A 15,123-nucleotide genomic window follows, 5' to 3' on the forward strand; every position below is an offset into this window, starting at 1 on the left:
CGAGAGAAAAGCAGTCAGAGCATCAGTGCATCAGAGAAACACAGGGCATCAGTGCCCAGAGAAACACCTTCAGAGGATCAGTGCCCCAGAGGAACACAGGGGATCAGTGCCGAGAGATACGCACTCAGGGCATCAGTGCCCCAGAGAAAAACATTCAGACCTTCCCTGTCCCAGAGGAACACACTCAGGGCTTCAGTGCCCCAGAGAAACACGGTCAGGGCACCAGAGCCCCAGAGAACCACAATGAGGTTATCAATGGCCCAGGGAAACGTACTCACGTCAACAGTGCCCCAGAGAAACAAATTCAGGGCATCAGTGCACCAGAGAAACACATTCAGGGCATCAGTGCCACAGAGCAACACACTTAGTGCATCAGTGCCCAAGAGAAACTCAGTCAGAGGATCAGTGCCCTGAGAAACACCCTCAGAACATCATTGCCCCAGAGAGACACACTCTGAGCATCTGTGCAGCAGAGACGCACGCTCAGGGCATCAATGCACCAGAGAAACACACTCAGATTATCAGTGCCCGAAAGAAACATACTCAGGGTATCAGTGCCCCAAAGAAACACACTCAGGGCTTCAGTGGTCTGAGAAACACATTCAGGACATCAGTGCCCCAGAGAATCACACTCAGGGCATCAGTGCCCCAGACAAAAACATTCAGAACTTCAGTGCCCCAGAGAAACCCAGTCAGAGCACCAGAGCCCCAAAGAACCACAATCAGGTTACCAATGGCCCAAGGAAATGCACTCAGGTCAACAATGCCCCAGAGAAACACATTCAGAGCATCCGTGCTGCGGAGAAACACACTCAGGGCATCAGTACCCCAGAGAAACCCAGTCAGATCATCAGTGCCCAGAGAAACACATTCAGAGCCTCAGTGCTGAAGAGAGGCTCATTCAGGGCATCAATGCCCAAGAGAAACACACTCAGAGCATCTTTGCCCTAGAGAAACCCAGTCAGAGCATCAATGCCCAGAGGAACATAATCTGGGGGTCAGTGCCCCAGAGAAACATGTTCAGGTCATCAGTGCCCAGAGTAACACATTGAGAGCTTCAGTGCCCCAGAGAGACACATTCAGAACATCAGTGTTCCGGAGATACATAGGGGATCTGTGCACCAAGAAACTGATTCAGAGCATCAGTGCACCAGAGAAACACAGGGGATCAGTGTCCAGAGAAACATACTCAGAGCATCAGTGCCCCAGAGAAAAATATTCAGACCTTCAGTGTCCCAGAGAAACACACTCAGAGCATCAGTGCCCCAGAGAACCACACTCAGGTTATCAGTGCCCCAGAGAAACCCAGTAGAACCATCAGTGCCCAGAGAAACACATTCAGAGCCTCAGTGCTGCAGAGAGGCTCATTCAGGGCATCAGTGCCCAAGAGAAACACATTCAGAGCATCTTTGCCCCAGAGAAACCCAGTCAGAGCATCAATGCCCAGAGGAACATAATCTGGGCGTCAGTGTCCCAGAGAAACATTCAAGTCATCAGTGCCAAGAGAAACGCATTGAGAGCTTCAGTGCCCCAGAGAGCCACATTCAGGACATCAGTGCTCCAGAAATACTTAGGGGATCTGTGCACCAAGAAACTGATTCATAGCATCAGTGCCACAGAGAAACACACTCAGGGCATCAGTGCCCCAGAGAAACCCAGTCAGAGCACCAGAGCCCCAGAGAACACAATCAGGTTATCAATTGCCCAGGCAAATGCACTCACATCATCAGTGCCACAGAGCAACACACTCAGTGCATCAGTGTCCCAGAGAAACACTCTCGGAGCATCAGTGCCCGAGAGAAAACCAGTCAGAGGATCAGTGCCCTGAGAAACACCCTCAGACCATCATTGCCCCAGAGACACACACTCAGGTTATCAGTGCCCGAAAGAAACACACTCAGGGCATCAGTGGCCAGAGAAACAACCTCAGCGCATCATTGCCCCAGAGAATCACACTCAGGGCATCAGTGCCCCAGACAAAAACATTCAGGACTTCAGTGCACCAGAGAGACACACTCAGGTTATCAGTGCCCGAAAGAAACACACTCAGGGCATCAGTGGCCAGAGAAACAACCTCAGCGCATCATTGCCCCAGAGAATCACACTCAGGGCATCAGTGCCCCAGACAAAAACATTCAGGACTTCAGTGCACCAGAGAGACACACTCAGGTTATCAGAGCCCCAGAGAAACCCAGTCAAAGCACGAGAGCCCCAGAGAACCACAATCAGGTTATCAGTGGCCCAGGGAAACGCATTCAGTGCATCATTGCCCCAGAGAAACACAACAGGGCATCAGTGCCCCTGAGTAACACATTCAGGACATCAGTGTCCCAGAGAAACACATTCGGAGCATTAGTGCCCGAGAGAAACACAATCAGAGAATCAGTGCCCTGAGAAATACCCTCAGAGCATCATTGACCCAGTGGATCACACTCAGGGCATCGGTGCCCCAGACAGAAACATTCAGAACTTCGGTGCCCCAGAGAGACACACTCAGGTTATCAGTGCCCCAGAGAAACACATTCAGAGCATCAGTGGCCTGAGAAACACACTCAGAGCACAAGTACCTGATGGAAACATTTTTGCCCACACACTGTAGTGCTGCCACCCTTTCATTTAGTTGGATGTTGTGAGAATTGGGTAGATGCAACTGATGGAGAACACTAAATAGGGCCCTGATAGCAGTCCTTAAAACTATAAAAGCGTTTGATAGCATGGATGAGGAGAAATTGTATTTCTAGGGACAACTGCTACATGGCCAGAATCACTTTGCACTGAAATTAAAGAAAGGAACCATGGCGCCTGATAAGATAAAATGAGCAATTTCGAATTGGCAGATGTCAAAATTACCTTCCACTTGTGACTGAGTCCAGAACCAGAGAGCATGAATATGATTGCTGCTAGCTGTGCACAAGATGGCTGCTGTATTCCCTACATTACAACAGACTGCATTTCATAAGTACTTCATTAGCTGTAATGTCTTTTGATCTTTAGCGTGGTTGTGAAAGGTGCTACCAAATAACAAGTTTCGAAAGAACTTCATTGCATTGCAAGCAATGAGAGCGTGAGACTCTCCCATGTTAAGTGATTAAAGCAGAGAGTATCAATATGTTTAAGAGGTGGCTTGATGAGGGAGAAGTGATTAGAGGCATTCAGGGTGAGGAGAGATAATTAGGGTGGGAGGAGGCTTGTGTGTAGCCTATATAACAGCGTTGGCCATTTGCATCAGATCATCAATACATAGGCTGCATATACTATATAATTCACAATCTTTTGTCCATTCATCTCACTCCATACCTTTAAAACCCTTCTAAGGAACACTTCTGACAATTGTGCTTTTAGTCCCTCCTGTTAAATATTTTATATATCTCAGAGCAATGCAGGGATGACACCCAGTTTTGAGGTGTGCAACAGGTTTATTTACAAGAGTTTTAAACTATCTCTGCAATCACAAAATGTCTGCACTCATGCTTGCAGCTCAGCTTCTAGCAATGTTTATTTACTTTGCTCTGAATCCACACCCAAGCTTAACCAATCAAGTACAGTGGGCATAGATCAGCCACCAGATGCATGTAATCAAACACTGAACAATTGAACACTGCACCTCCTGAACTGCTCTGGGACATGGGTGTCACTGGCAAGCCCAGCATTTGTTGCCCATCCCTAACTGCCCTTGGACTGAGTGACTTGCTAGGTCATTTCAGAGGGCAGTTGAGAGTCAACCACATTGCTGTGGGCCTGGAGTCACATGTAGGCCAGGCAAGGATGGCAGATTTCCTTCCCTAAAGGACATTAGTGAACCAGATGCATTTTTACAACAATTAATAGTAGTTTTATGGTCACTATTCCTGAGGCTAGCTTTCAATTCCACATTTATTAATTGAATTTAAACTCCACCAGCTGCCATGGTGGGATTTGAACCCTTGTAGCCAGAGTATTAGTCTGGGCCTCTGGATTACTAGTCTAGTTACATTGCCACTACACCACCAATGTTTACCACACTCAGCCATTAAATCCACATGACAATCTATCTGCCATCTCACAACTCTTCTACATCAGTCACTCTGCTGATCATAAGTTCTAATTGCTAGCTGCACACACAGGACTGTGTCTTCATGGAGCTTAACGCCACTACTTTAGACACCCCGTTACCTCTCCTATCACACTGTTACCACTCCTATCACACTGTTACCACTCCTATCACACTGTTACCTCTCCTATCACACTGTTACCTTTCCTATCACACTGTTACCACTCCTATCACACTGTTACCTCTCCTATCACACTGTTACCTCTCCTATTGCACTGTTACCTCCATTTCAGAATGAAACCAGTCAGGTGCGGTCCCACCCAGCTAGGTGACAGTGGACAGGGGCTGGAGGAGAATGGTGCAGTCAACTGTGTCCAAGGCTGAGAACAGGTCAAGAAGGACAAAGAGGGAAAGTTTATCCTTTGTACCCCAAGGGTTTTTCCTTGCCCCCGCCGCCTCACCCATATTTCTTATCTACTTGTTGTCCCTTGGCAACATCATCCGAAAACACACTGCCAGTTTCCATATGTATCCTGACACCCAACTGTACCACCACCTCTCTCGACCCCTCCATATTGTCTCAATTGTCAAACGGCTTATCTGATACCCAGTATTAGAATGAGCAGAGAAGTCTTTTAACTAAATATTGGCAAAACCAAGGCCATTGCCTTAGATCCACGTGACTGACTCCATCCCTCCCCCCGGCAACAGTCTGAGACTGAACTAGACTGTTTGTCAGCCTCGGGGGAGGATTTTCCCCTCGTCGGGAGGGCCTGGGAGAGGGCGCGAAACAGTCCGCTGCCCGCAATTGGGCCCCGACTGCGATTTCACACTGGCTGTCCAATTAACGGCCAATTAACGTGTGGTGAAACACACAGCATGCCTGGGAGGGTGGGGAGGAGGGTAAGCACGGGGAAGTCAGGGCACGGGTGCGCTCAGTGAAAGCTCCCTGAGGGCCCAGGGCCAACTCGGGGAGCTGGAGATTTTTATCAGGAAAAATAAAGAATAGAAAGAGAAGGGAAACATGGCCCCTTCTGTGACTCTGTCACTTGAGCAGGGATATATCAAAAATTAGTTTTAAAAGTTTTTGTTTTTAATTACTGCTCGAAAACTCAACCCGCCCGTGGATGAGGTTGGGCCTATTCGCCCGCCCGCCAACCAAATGGTTGGACCGGCAGCAAAAAGTTCCATTTAATTAATTGATTAAGGGCCTTAATAGGCCTCTTAATTGTTGGCGGGCACGCTGCCACCTCTCGCACGTGCCCACCCGCTTTCACTGAGTGCGCCCGTGCGCTGACTTCCCTGTGCTTACCCTCCTCCCCAGCCTCCCAGGCATGCTGTGCGTTTCACCACGCGTTAATTGGCCGTTAATTGGACAGCCAGTGTGAGAGTGTGCGTTGACGTCAGGAAACTTGCGCACTCTTTTACTCCCACTCGGGTCGGGCACGCGCCCGTCTGACCAGTGAAAAATTCTGCCCTTGGTGTTGTATCTGACCCCGAGTTAAGCTTCCAACCACACACCCCCATCACCAAGCCTGCCTACTTCCACCTTCCCCTCTCTTTAATCACTTCCATCCCTCCTAGATGTCTGAGCTCCTCCGACCTTGGACTCTTGAGCATCCCAGATTATAATCGCTGTGCCATCGGTGGTCATGGCTTCACTGCCTCGGCCCTGGGTGCTGGCATTCCCTCTTTAAACCTCTCCACCTGTCTGTGCCTCCTTCCTCCCTAATATATAGATATATAATATATAAAAAAAATATAGATAAAGTGATCAACCTAAGGCTAGATCATCTGGTGACGGAATGTCCTGCAGTCTTACACTTTTCTCTTTAGTTGTTCATGGGAGCCTTCCATTTTCAATTGTCTAATGTCATCATTCTCTTTCACCCGCTTGGTCTACATTCTCTAACCTTCCTGCAATCACCTCTTTCAGCGAGTTGGCCAATCCAACCTTGCCGCCTTTTCTTGAATTTATTCCCTGACAACCTTCCGGCCTCCACCGTCTTTATTTCTCCACCATGTTGTTCGCTAACAACAACAACAACACATATTTATATCGCACACTTAGCGTAATGAGCCGTCCCAAGGCGCTTCACAGGAGCGTTATGACACTGAGGTACAATAAGGGATATTAGGCCATTAGGCCAGATAACCTAAAGCTTGGTCAGAGAGGTAGGTCTTGAGGAGCGTCTTAAAGGAGGAAAACGAGGTAGAGAACAGAGAGTGTAGGGAGGGGATTCTAAAGCTTGGGGCCAAGGCAACTGAAGGCCCAACCACCAAAGGTTGAGCGATTAAAATTGGAGGGGGGGGGGGTAAAAGGCCAAAATTAGAGAGCTGATATCTTGGAGGTTTGCGGGCTGGTGGAAATTACAGAGATAGGAAGGGGCAGGAGGCCATGGAGGCATTTGGAAACTAGGATGAGAATTTTAAGGTCAAGACATTCCTTCACCAGGAACCAATGTAGGTCAGTGAGCATAGTGGGTGATAGGGGAACAGGCAGCTGATGACCTCAAATGTACAGAAGGTGGAATGTGGGAATCCAGCCTGGAGTACTTTGGGAGAGCTAAGTCTCAAGGTAATGAAGGCATGAATGAGGGTTTCAGCCACAGTTGAGCTGAGACAGGGGCCTAGTTGGGTGATTTTATGGAAGTGGAAAGAGGCAGTCTTAGAGATGGCATGAGAATGAGATCAGAAGCTCAGCTCGGGATCAAATGTGACGACAAGGGTCCGAACAGAATATCTTAGTCTCAAATTATTGCTGAGGAGAAGAATGGAGTCAGTAGCTAGGGAAAGCACCTTAAGGCATTTTACTGCATTAGAAGTGCTATATAAATGCAAGTTGCTGTTGTTCTGAGTGTGTTCCCTTGTGAAACTCAAGCTCTGAGTGTGTTTTGCCGCGGCTGTTTGCTTTGATGATGTTCCGCCTCCTCTGTTCTATTCAGGTGAGAGGTGAAGCCTTTAGGAATTTTCTAAAATGAAGCTATAATTGAGTATTGCTGAAAATAGAGATATGCTGTTGAAGCTGTTCATCTTGCACCCATGAGGACAGATTCACAAGAACACCAAATCTCAAAAGGAACAACAATTAATACTGCATGAGAAGAGAGTTCTGATTGGTTGACAAGTGGACTCTGATTGGTAGAGGTGTTGCCATGGAGAATGCACCAGGGAAGAGTTAACTGCCAAGTTTTGAGATTTTGTTTTCTTGCAAATCTGTCTCGATGAGTGGAAGACGAAAAGCTTCAGCAGTATATCTCTTATCTCAGCAATACTGAAGGTATAATGATTTAATTATTAATAAGGATGGAGAGGAAACAATGGATAAAAGAGTTTCCAAGAAAAGTGTGTTAGAATAGAGATAATAAGGCTGCGATTTCCTCCTTCGGAATATAATAAGGAATTGAAAGATGTTCCAAAAATGCAGCATTTGTGAACCCTTCACTTTACCCATCACATATTGTGAATAAATGCCAGCTGTGGCTCAGTAGGTAGGACTCTCACCTCTGGAGCCAGAGTTGTGTGGGTTCAAGGCCCACTCTCTGGATTTAAGCACAAAGTGAAACTGGGCCTCCAGCACAGTGCTGAGGGAGTGCTGCACTATCACAGGTGCCTGGGCACAAATTCGCTGTTGCACTTCCTACCTTGTAACAGAGACCATTGGCTGAAGAGTGCTTTTGGATGTCTTGAAGTTGCGAAGGGCACTATATAAAGGGTAGCCTTCCTTCCCAGTGGAGGATTGTGCCAATGGGAGGGAGGGACGGGGACACAGACAACAATTAACCCCCACCATCCCATATATAGCTCTTAACAGCACCTTTGCCAACATTGCTCACCCACTGGAAGAGACTATCCCTCGACCCTTCTTCTCCTGTTAACAGAACATGTCTGGGCTGCAGATTGGCTGCCCTACTTACTTATGCACCAATTGTATTCCACAAACACAAAGTTCCACCTCAGGTGATTAATGGCTAAGCCGTGGGGATCAAAGGCAAAGTCCGGTCTGGACAGAATTTTAGCTCGACAACAGGAAACAGAGAATATTTCAGACTGGAGAAAGGGTATGTTTAGGAGACCCTAGCCCTCAGCCTCTGTGTCATCCATGCCTCAGTCAGTCACACACTCTCCCTGAGTTTAGAAGTCTCCACTCTAGCGCAAAATCTAGACTGGCACCTCAGTACAGCACTGACGAAGTATATTAATGGCTTGGTTGGGGTTCTCATGAGCAAAGTCTTCAAGTTTACAGATGATGGCAAAACCCGAGCCAGGGAAAATAAAAGATTCAAACTAATTTTGATACTGTACATTAATTGGGCCAAGAGATGGCAAATGCAGTTTAATGCGGATAAATCTAAACTAATTAGGAGCAAAGAACCAAAGGAGGGAGTTTGTTTTAAGCAGAACATTGGTGCTCAGAGAGAGATAGAAACATAGAAACTAGGAGAAGGAGTAGGCCATTCAGCCCTCCGAGTCTGCTCCACCATGCATTATGATCATGACTGATCATCCAACTCAATAGTCTGCTCCCGGAGATCATCCTGTTAAATCTATGAAGTGACCAACTCTGCCTTACCCTTTCTTTCAATTAATTCTCAGGATGTGAGCTTCTCTGACACTTATTGTCCACCACTAATTGCTGTAGAGGAATGCCCGAAAAAGAGACTGGGTACATTTGCAGACAGGAAGGCACGATGAGGTATTGGTTATGTTACAGGACTTGTATCCCGGAGAACACCAGTTCAAATCCCACCAGTTGAGAATTTGAAATTAGTTTACCACATAAAAAGCAGGCTGGTGAAAGTAAACGTGAGAAAGAAGCTGTCAGATTGTCATGAAAATCAAGCAGGTTCACTCACACCCGTTACCCGGGTGTGGCTATGTGTGACTGTCAGTGCCAACATTGCAGACTATTAACTGCCCTTTGAAGTGGCTCAGTTAGCTACTCAGTTGGATCAAACTACCACCTAGAAGGACAAGGGCAGCAGATCGATGGGAACACCACCACCTGGAAGTTCCCCTCAAAGCCATACACCATCCTGACTTGGAAATATACCGCTGTTCCTTCACTGTCGCTGCGTCAAAATCCTGGAACTCCCTCCCTAACAGCACAGTGGGTGTACCTACACCACATGGGCTGCAGCAGTTCAAAAAAGCAGCTCACCACCACCTTCTCAAGGGCAATTAGAGATAGGCAATAAATGCTGGCCCAGCCAAAGAATCCCACATCCTGTGAATGAGTAAAAACAAAATGGGAACTGGGGCAGGGAAATAAATGCTGGACTTGCAAGTGCGAATGAATCCCGAAATATGAAGGGAAAAGGAGGATACAAACCTAAAAGGGGTCATTTTTTGTTGTTGTGTGATGTGTTGTCAGGTCTGTGTAGATACCCTGCACTGTTCTAATTCCCTATTCATAGGGAAAATGCTATTGCCTCCAAGACAGGGCAACGGCGATAATTCTGGGTGGAATTGAAAGCGTGATGAAGGGTTAGGCTTGTTTTCTTTGAGGGGGGTGCAAATAGACTTCAATCTGACTTGTAGGAATTTGACAAACTTGACTCAGGCAAATGCTCCCTGGGGAGGGGGTCAAGGTTCAAATCCCAGGTGACAAAGGGCAAAGGTTAGGGGTCAGAAGGGAAATCAGATTTAGCTCTTTTTTTTAACCTAAAGGGTATTAGGGTTTTGGAATAAACTACTTGGGAATATATTGAGTCAACAGAAGAGAGACAATGGGATACATTTCTGGAGAATGGGGCTGAGGGATATAGTGAGAGGAAGATGAGTGGGGTTGATCCATCAGTAATGGGGTAGCCTTGGATGAGTTTAGTGGCCTTTTCCTGTTCCTAAGAAGGCTTCTGTTCCCCAACTAATTAGTTTTCAATCCTAGCAGCTACTAGTTTGTTGTGAGACTCACAAAAGGAGATATACTAACACCGCCAACACCTGATTGAAGCACAAACTCTTACTTAATGTACCTGTTAAAATGATGGAGAAATGTCAAACTCTAATATCAAAGTTACTTTGAATTTAGGTGTCAGCTGTGGCTCAATGGGTAACATTCTTGTCTTCAAATCTTAAGGATGTGGGTCCCAATCCCACTCCACAGATTTGAGCGCACAATCCAGGCTGACACTTCAGTGCACTCCCAGCATGGTGCAGGGAGTGCTTCACTGTCGCAGGTGCCACCTTCTGGATGAGATGTTAAACTGTTGTTAACTGATGACGCAGGTGTCTGCCCTCTCAGGTGGGTGTAAAAGATCCCATGGCCGTATTTCGATGAAGAGTTATCCCCAGTGCCCCTGGCCAATATTTATCCAATTGACATCACACAAAAAAAATAGATTATCTGGTCATTGTCACATTGCCATTTGTGGGATCTTGCTGTGCATAGATTGGCTGCATCACAACAGTGACGACATTTCAAAAGTACTTAATTGGCTACAAAGCCCTTTGGGACATTATGTCCTTATGTTAACAACATGCCACCCATTCTTTTTTAACGCAAGTGGTTTGTTTAAGTGGTTTAAATCCTTTTGTGCAGATGCACCTAAACAATAACTTAAAGAGGCCAACTAGCACATAACCTGTAAGGGGACTTTTGGGTTGCTGTGCAGCTGCAGAGTTAGAGGGTAAAAATGCTTGTGAAAGGGGCTATATCAATGCAAATTCCTACTTCCTAAGCTAGAAGGACCACGCAAAGTGTAGACAAAACTCAATCCTGTACTGGAGTTATTAGTCCACTAGCTCAGTTGATAGTGCTCATAGTTAAGTCAGGACATTGTGAGTTCAAATGCCACTCCGGTGTTTGAGCACATAACCGAGGCTCAGTACTGAGGGGGTCATGCATTGTCGGAGGCACTGTCCTTGAGATGAGGTGGTCCAGATGGGTGTTAAAGTTCAGAGAAGAGCAGCGGGTTCTCATGTCCTGACCAACAATGATTTCTCAGCCAATACCAACCAAGATGTAGCAAGCAGTCCATCATCTTGTTGCCTTTTGTGGAGTCTTACTGTGTACAAAAATGGTACTACACTTGTCAACATAAGAATTGGCTGCATTCACAAGATGGTGATTCATTATGTTTTGTTATGTTGGGAAGTTTTGATGCTTTAAAAGTACAGCTCTCTTCCCTCATTGTACTGACTAACATGTGGGCTTCCAGTGTGATTGACAGGGTTAGAGTAGAACAATGCCAAGACACACATACATGCGCAGAGCCAAACATACACCTACCAAAACACACACATGCACATACATACACCCCACAAAAACTCACTCACCACACACACATAAACACATACACTCCACACCCACAAACACACGCACCCACACACCCGCAAAAACACACATACACCCCACACAAACGTACACAGCCCACACAAACGCACACAGCCCACACACACACACACACACAGACACACACACACACACACACACAGACACACAGCAAAATACAACCCCACAAACACGTTCCACAAAAACACACACACCACACACACATAAACACATACACTCCACACCCACAAACACACCCACACACCCGCAAAAACACGCATACACCCCACACAAACGCACACAGCCTACACAAACACACACAGCACACACAAACGCACACAGCCCACACCCAGACACACACACACGCACAGCAAAATACAACCCCACAAACACGTCCCACAAAAACACACCCACGAACAGCCATATACAGCCCCACACAAACGCACAACTCAGCCACACATACACACAAACAACACTCAGAGCCAAACACAGCCAGACACACACACAGACATACACAAACACAAGAAAATATGTACACTCATAAAGTTTAGTGTGCAGTTTGGAGCTTATTCTGATTAAAGTTGTCTCCACCTCTCACACTGACCGTCACTCACACATTGACCGTCACCCTCAGACTGACCGTCATCATCACAATCACCATCACTCTCAAACTGACCACCACACTCACACTGACATCCCTGTCACATTGACTGTCACCCCTCACACTGTTCATCACTCTCATACAGACCATCACGCTTCCCACTGTCCATCACACTCTCAATGAAGAAGAATCATAGGGACTCGAACCGTTAACTCTGTTTCTCTCTCCACAGATACTGCCAGGCCTGCTGAGTTTGTCCAATGTTTTATGCTTTTATTACACTCTCACTGACCATCACTCTCACAATGAACATTACTCTTAGGCTGACTGTCACTCTCACATTGATCATCACCCCTCAAACTGATCATTACTCTCACACCAACCATCACTCCCACTGCCCGTCACCCTCACTCTGACCATCACTCTCAGACTGTCTATCAATCTCACACTGACCATAATTCTCATACTGCTGTAACCCTGATGCTGACCATCACCATCACACTTACCATTGTTCTCACACTGACTATCTCCCTCACACTTAACACTATTCTCACACTGACCACTACTCTCACACCGACCATCACTCTCACACTGACCATTGCTCTCACCCTGACCCTCACCCTAAAACTGACCATAACTCTCACATTAACCGTCACTCTCACAATGGCGATTACCCTCACAGTGACCACACCCCACACCGACTGTCACTCTCACACTGACCGTCATTCTCACATGACTGCCACACTCACTCTGACCGTCACTCTCACACTGACCATCACCCTCACACTGATTGCCACTCTCACACTGATCATCACTCTCATACTGACCATCACTCCTCACACTGACTATTTCACACTGACCATCACTCTCACACTGACTCTCACTCTCACACTGATCATCACTCTCACACTGATCATCACTCTCACACTGACAATCACACCCATATTAACCATCACTCCCACACTGGCCATCTCTCTCACACTGACCATCACTCTGACACTGAGCGCCACTCTCACACTGACCTATGCTCTTAAACTGACCATTCCCTCACACTGACCCTCACACTCAAACTCACTGTCACCCTTACACTGATCGTCACCCTCACACTGACCATCACTCTCAACCTAGCCATCAATTGTACAGTGACTGTGACTCTCACACTACTGTCACCCTCACACTGACCATCACCCTCACACTGACCAGCTTATATTGATATTCCAAAGCTGAGAAGACCTCACATTCTCCCACTGTGTCTGATTTGGTCTGTATGGAAACGCAAAGATTATTGTTAGACATTATTGGTTCTAATGTAAAAGGCGTAACCTGTTATTTTGGTTTTGTAAACTGGACATTATTGCCTTACCACATAATTAATGTCAGAAAGAATCATTTAGCCTGTCACTGTGTGACACTGAGATATTATCATCAGGTCTCTGGTTATCACTCACTCCCTGTTTACATAATACCGAAGTACTTGAAATGCAGAAACATGCCATTCGGCCTAGCAGCTTAAACTCTTGTTGATCCTCTTCCCACCCCACTTCATCGCACCCCATCAGCATATCCCTCTATTCTTTTCTCCCTCCTATGTTTACCTAACTTCTCCGTACATGGATCAAGACCTCAACAACTCCCTTGTAGGAGCGAGTCCAACCAACCAAGATGGTTTCTCCTGAGCTCCCTATTGGGTTTGTTACTGTCTGCCTTATACTTTGACCACCCCAGGTTCCAAACTCACCCGCAAATGGAAAGGTGTTTTCTATGTCAGCCCTATCAAACCCTTTCATAAAGATCTCGACCAGGCCATCCCCTCAGCCTTCTCTGCTCTAGATTGGAGAACAGCAGTCTGCTCCAACCTTTCCGGTATAACCTCTCACTTCCCATATTATGTCAGTAAATCTCTTTTTAGCATCTTCTCCAGTGCCTTTTATAATATGGAAATCGCAAGTGTGTTCTCGCCAAGGTTCTTCACAAGTTTAACTTGTCTTGAATCTTGCTGGTACAGAGAGACATGTTTCTGACGCTTTCTGTCTTGCATGCCTCAAGACAAACAAAAGAATGCCAAATTTCAGATGAGCGCAATGTATACCACCAAGAGAAAAGGATGCTAATTGGTTGGCAAGTCGAGTCTGATTGGCCAAGCTGCTCTCCATGGCAAAGCCGCGGCCAATCATTGTCGATTTGCCAACCAATCCACATCCTTTTCTCCGTGGTATAAAGTGCAATGATCGTCTGAAATTTGGCATTCTTGCATTTGTTCTGATCAGTTCAAGAGGAGAAGCTTTGGCAACGTGTCTCTCTTTCCAGCAATATTTAACACACCTCTGCCTTTCAACGCCATCCCTCTAGAAATGAGCCCCAATGCTTGGCTTCTTGCTCTTACCGCCTTGTTGACTTGTGTTCCTATTTTTAATGGTTTGCGTATCTCTACCCCCAGATCCCTCAGCTCCTCTCCCTCATTTAGATACATATTTTCTGAGGACTATATGAATGCTGTAGTCATCTTACCTCAGTCTACTATCCCACACATGTCTAGACTGAAGGTCATTTGCCAATTATACATCCATGCTGCAATTTTATTAATGTCTTCCAGTTAACCTGTCTTGGTATCTCCTTGTTATTCTGTTACCCCCATCACTGAATCTCTCTGTTCCCCCATTGCGGTGTCTTTGTTCCTCATCACTGAGTCACACTGTTACCCCATTAAACTTTGGATTATGCCCGCAGCCATGACCAGCTTCCATTGATTCAGCTTTTGCTCAGTTGTTGCCTTTCCACCTGCTGGGGTGCAGATCTGTAGGGGGCGGAATTAAAATGGTCACCCCATAAGATGATGAAGAGACTGCTGACAGGTTACTAGGCAGTACAGCTCCCCTTGTGTAGGAGCCTGAATCCCGTGCTCACCCATCGTCACGAGCACCATCTCGAGCGGGAGTGGCGAGATGCTGACTGGCATCAGTAGGCTGACCTTTGCCCCCCTTAACCCAGGGCACTTAAGCCGGTGCAGGGTTTATTCCACCTCAAGCCAATGGTGTGAGACCTTTGACATTGAAGTGACCACCATTCAAGGCCCAAATTCCCCCTCAAAGAAAAATCAATAAATGGAGCAAAGTCAATTGGTTAACAGATCAGGTGAGGCCTATCGCAAGTGGTCCTCTCAGTTATTTTACACCATTGCCTGCAGTTAACATTAACCCCCACCCACCTCAGTGTCTCTAT

General features: G+C 46.6%; 1 protein-coding gene across 1 annotated transcript in view; it reads left to right on the forward strand.

Annotated features, from left to right (window-relative positions):
- The window catches only part of LOC121271227 (adhesion G protein-coupled receptor L1-like), a 1,693,562-nt gene that overhangs the window by 866,761 nt on the left and 811,678 nt on the right, over window positions 1-15,123 (forward strand). The gene's annotated exons all lie outside the window — the stretch shown is intronic.

This window comes from Carcharodon carcharias, chromosome 30 (assembly GCF_017639515.1).
Source record: "Carcharodon carcharias isolate sCarCar2 chromosome 30, sCarCar2.pri, whole genome shotgun sequence".
In the NCBI taxonomy this organism is placed as follows: domain Eukaryota; kingdom Metazoa; phylum Chordata; class Chondrichthyes; order Lamniformes; family Lamnidae; genus Carcharodon; species Carcharodon carcharias.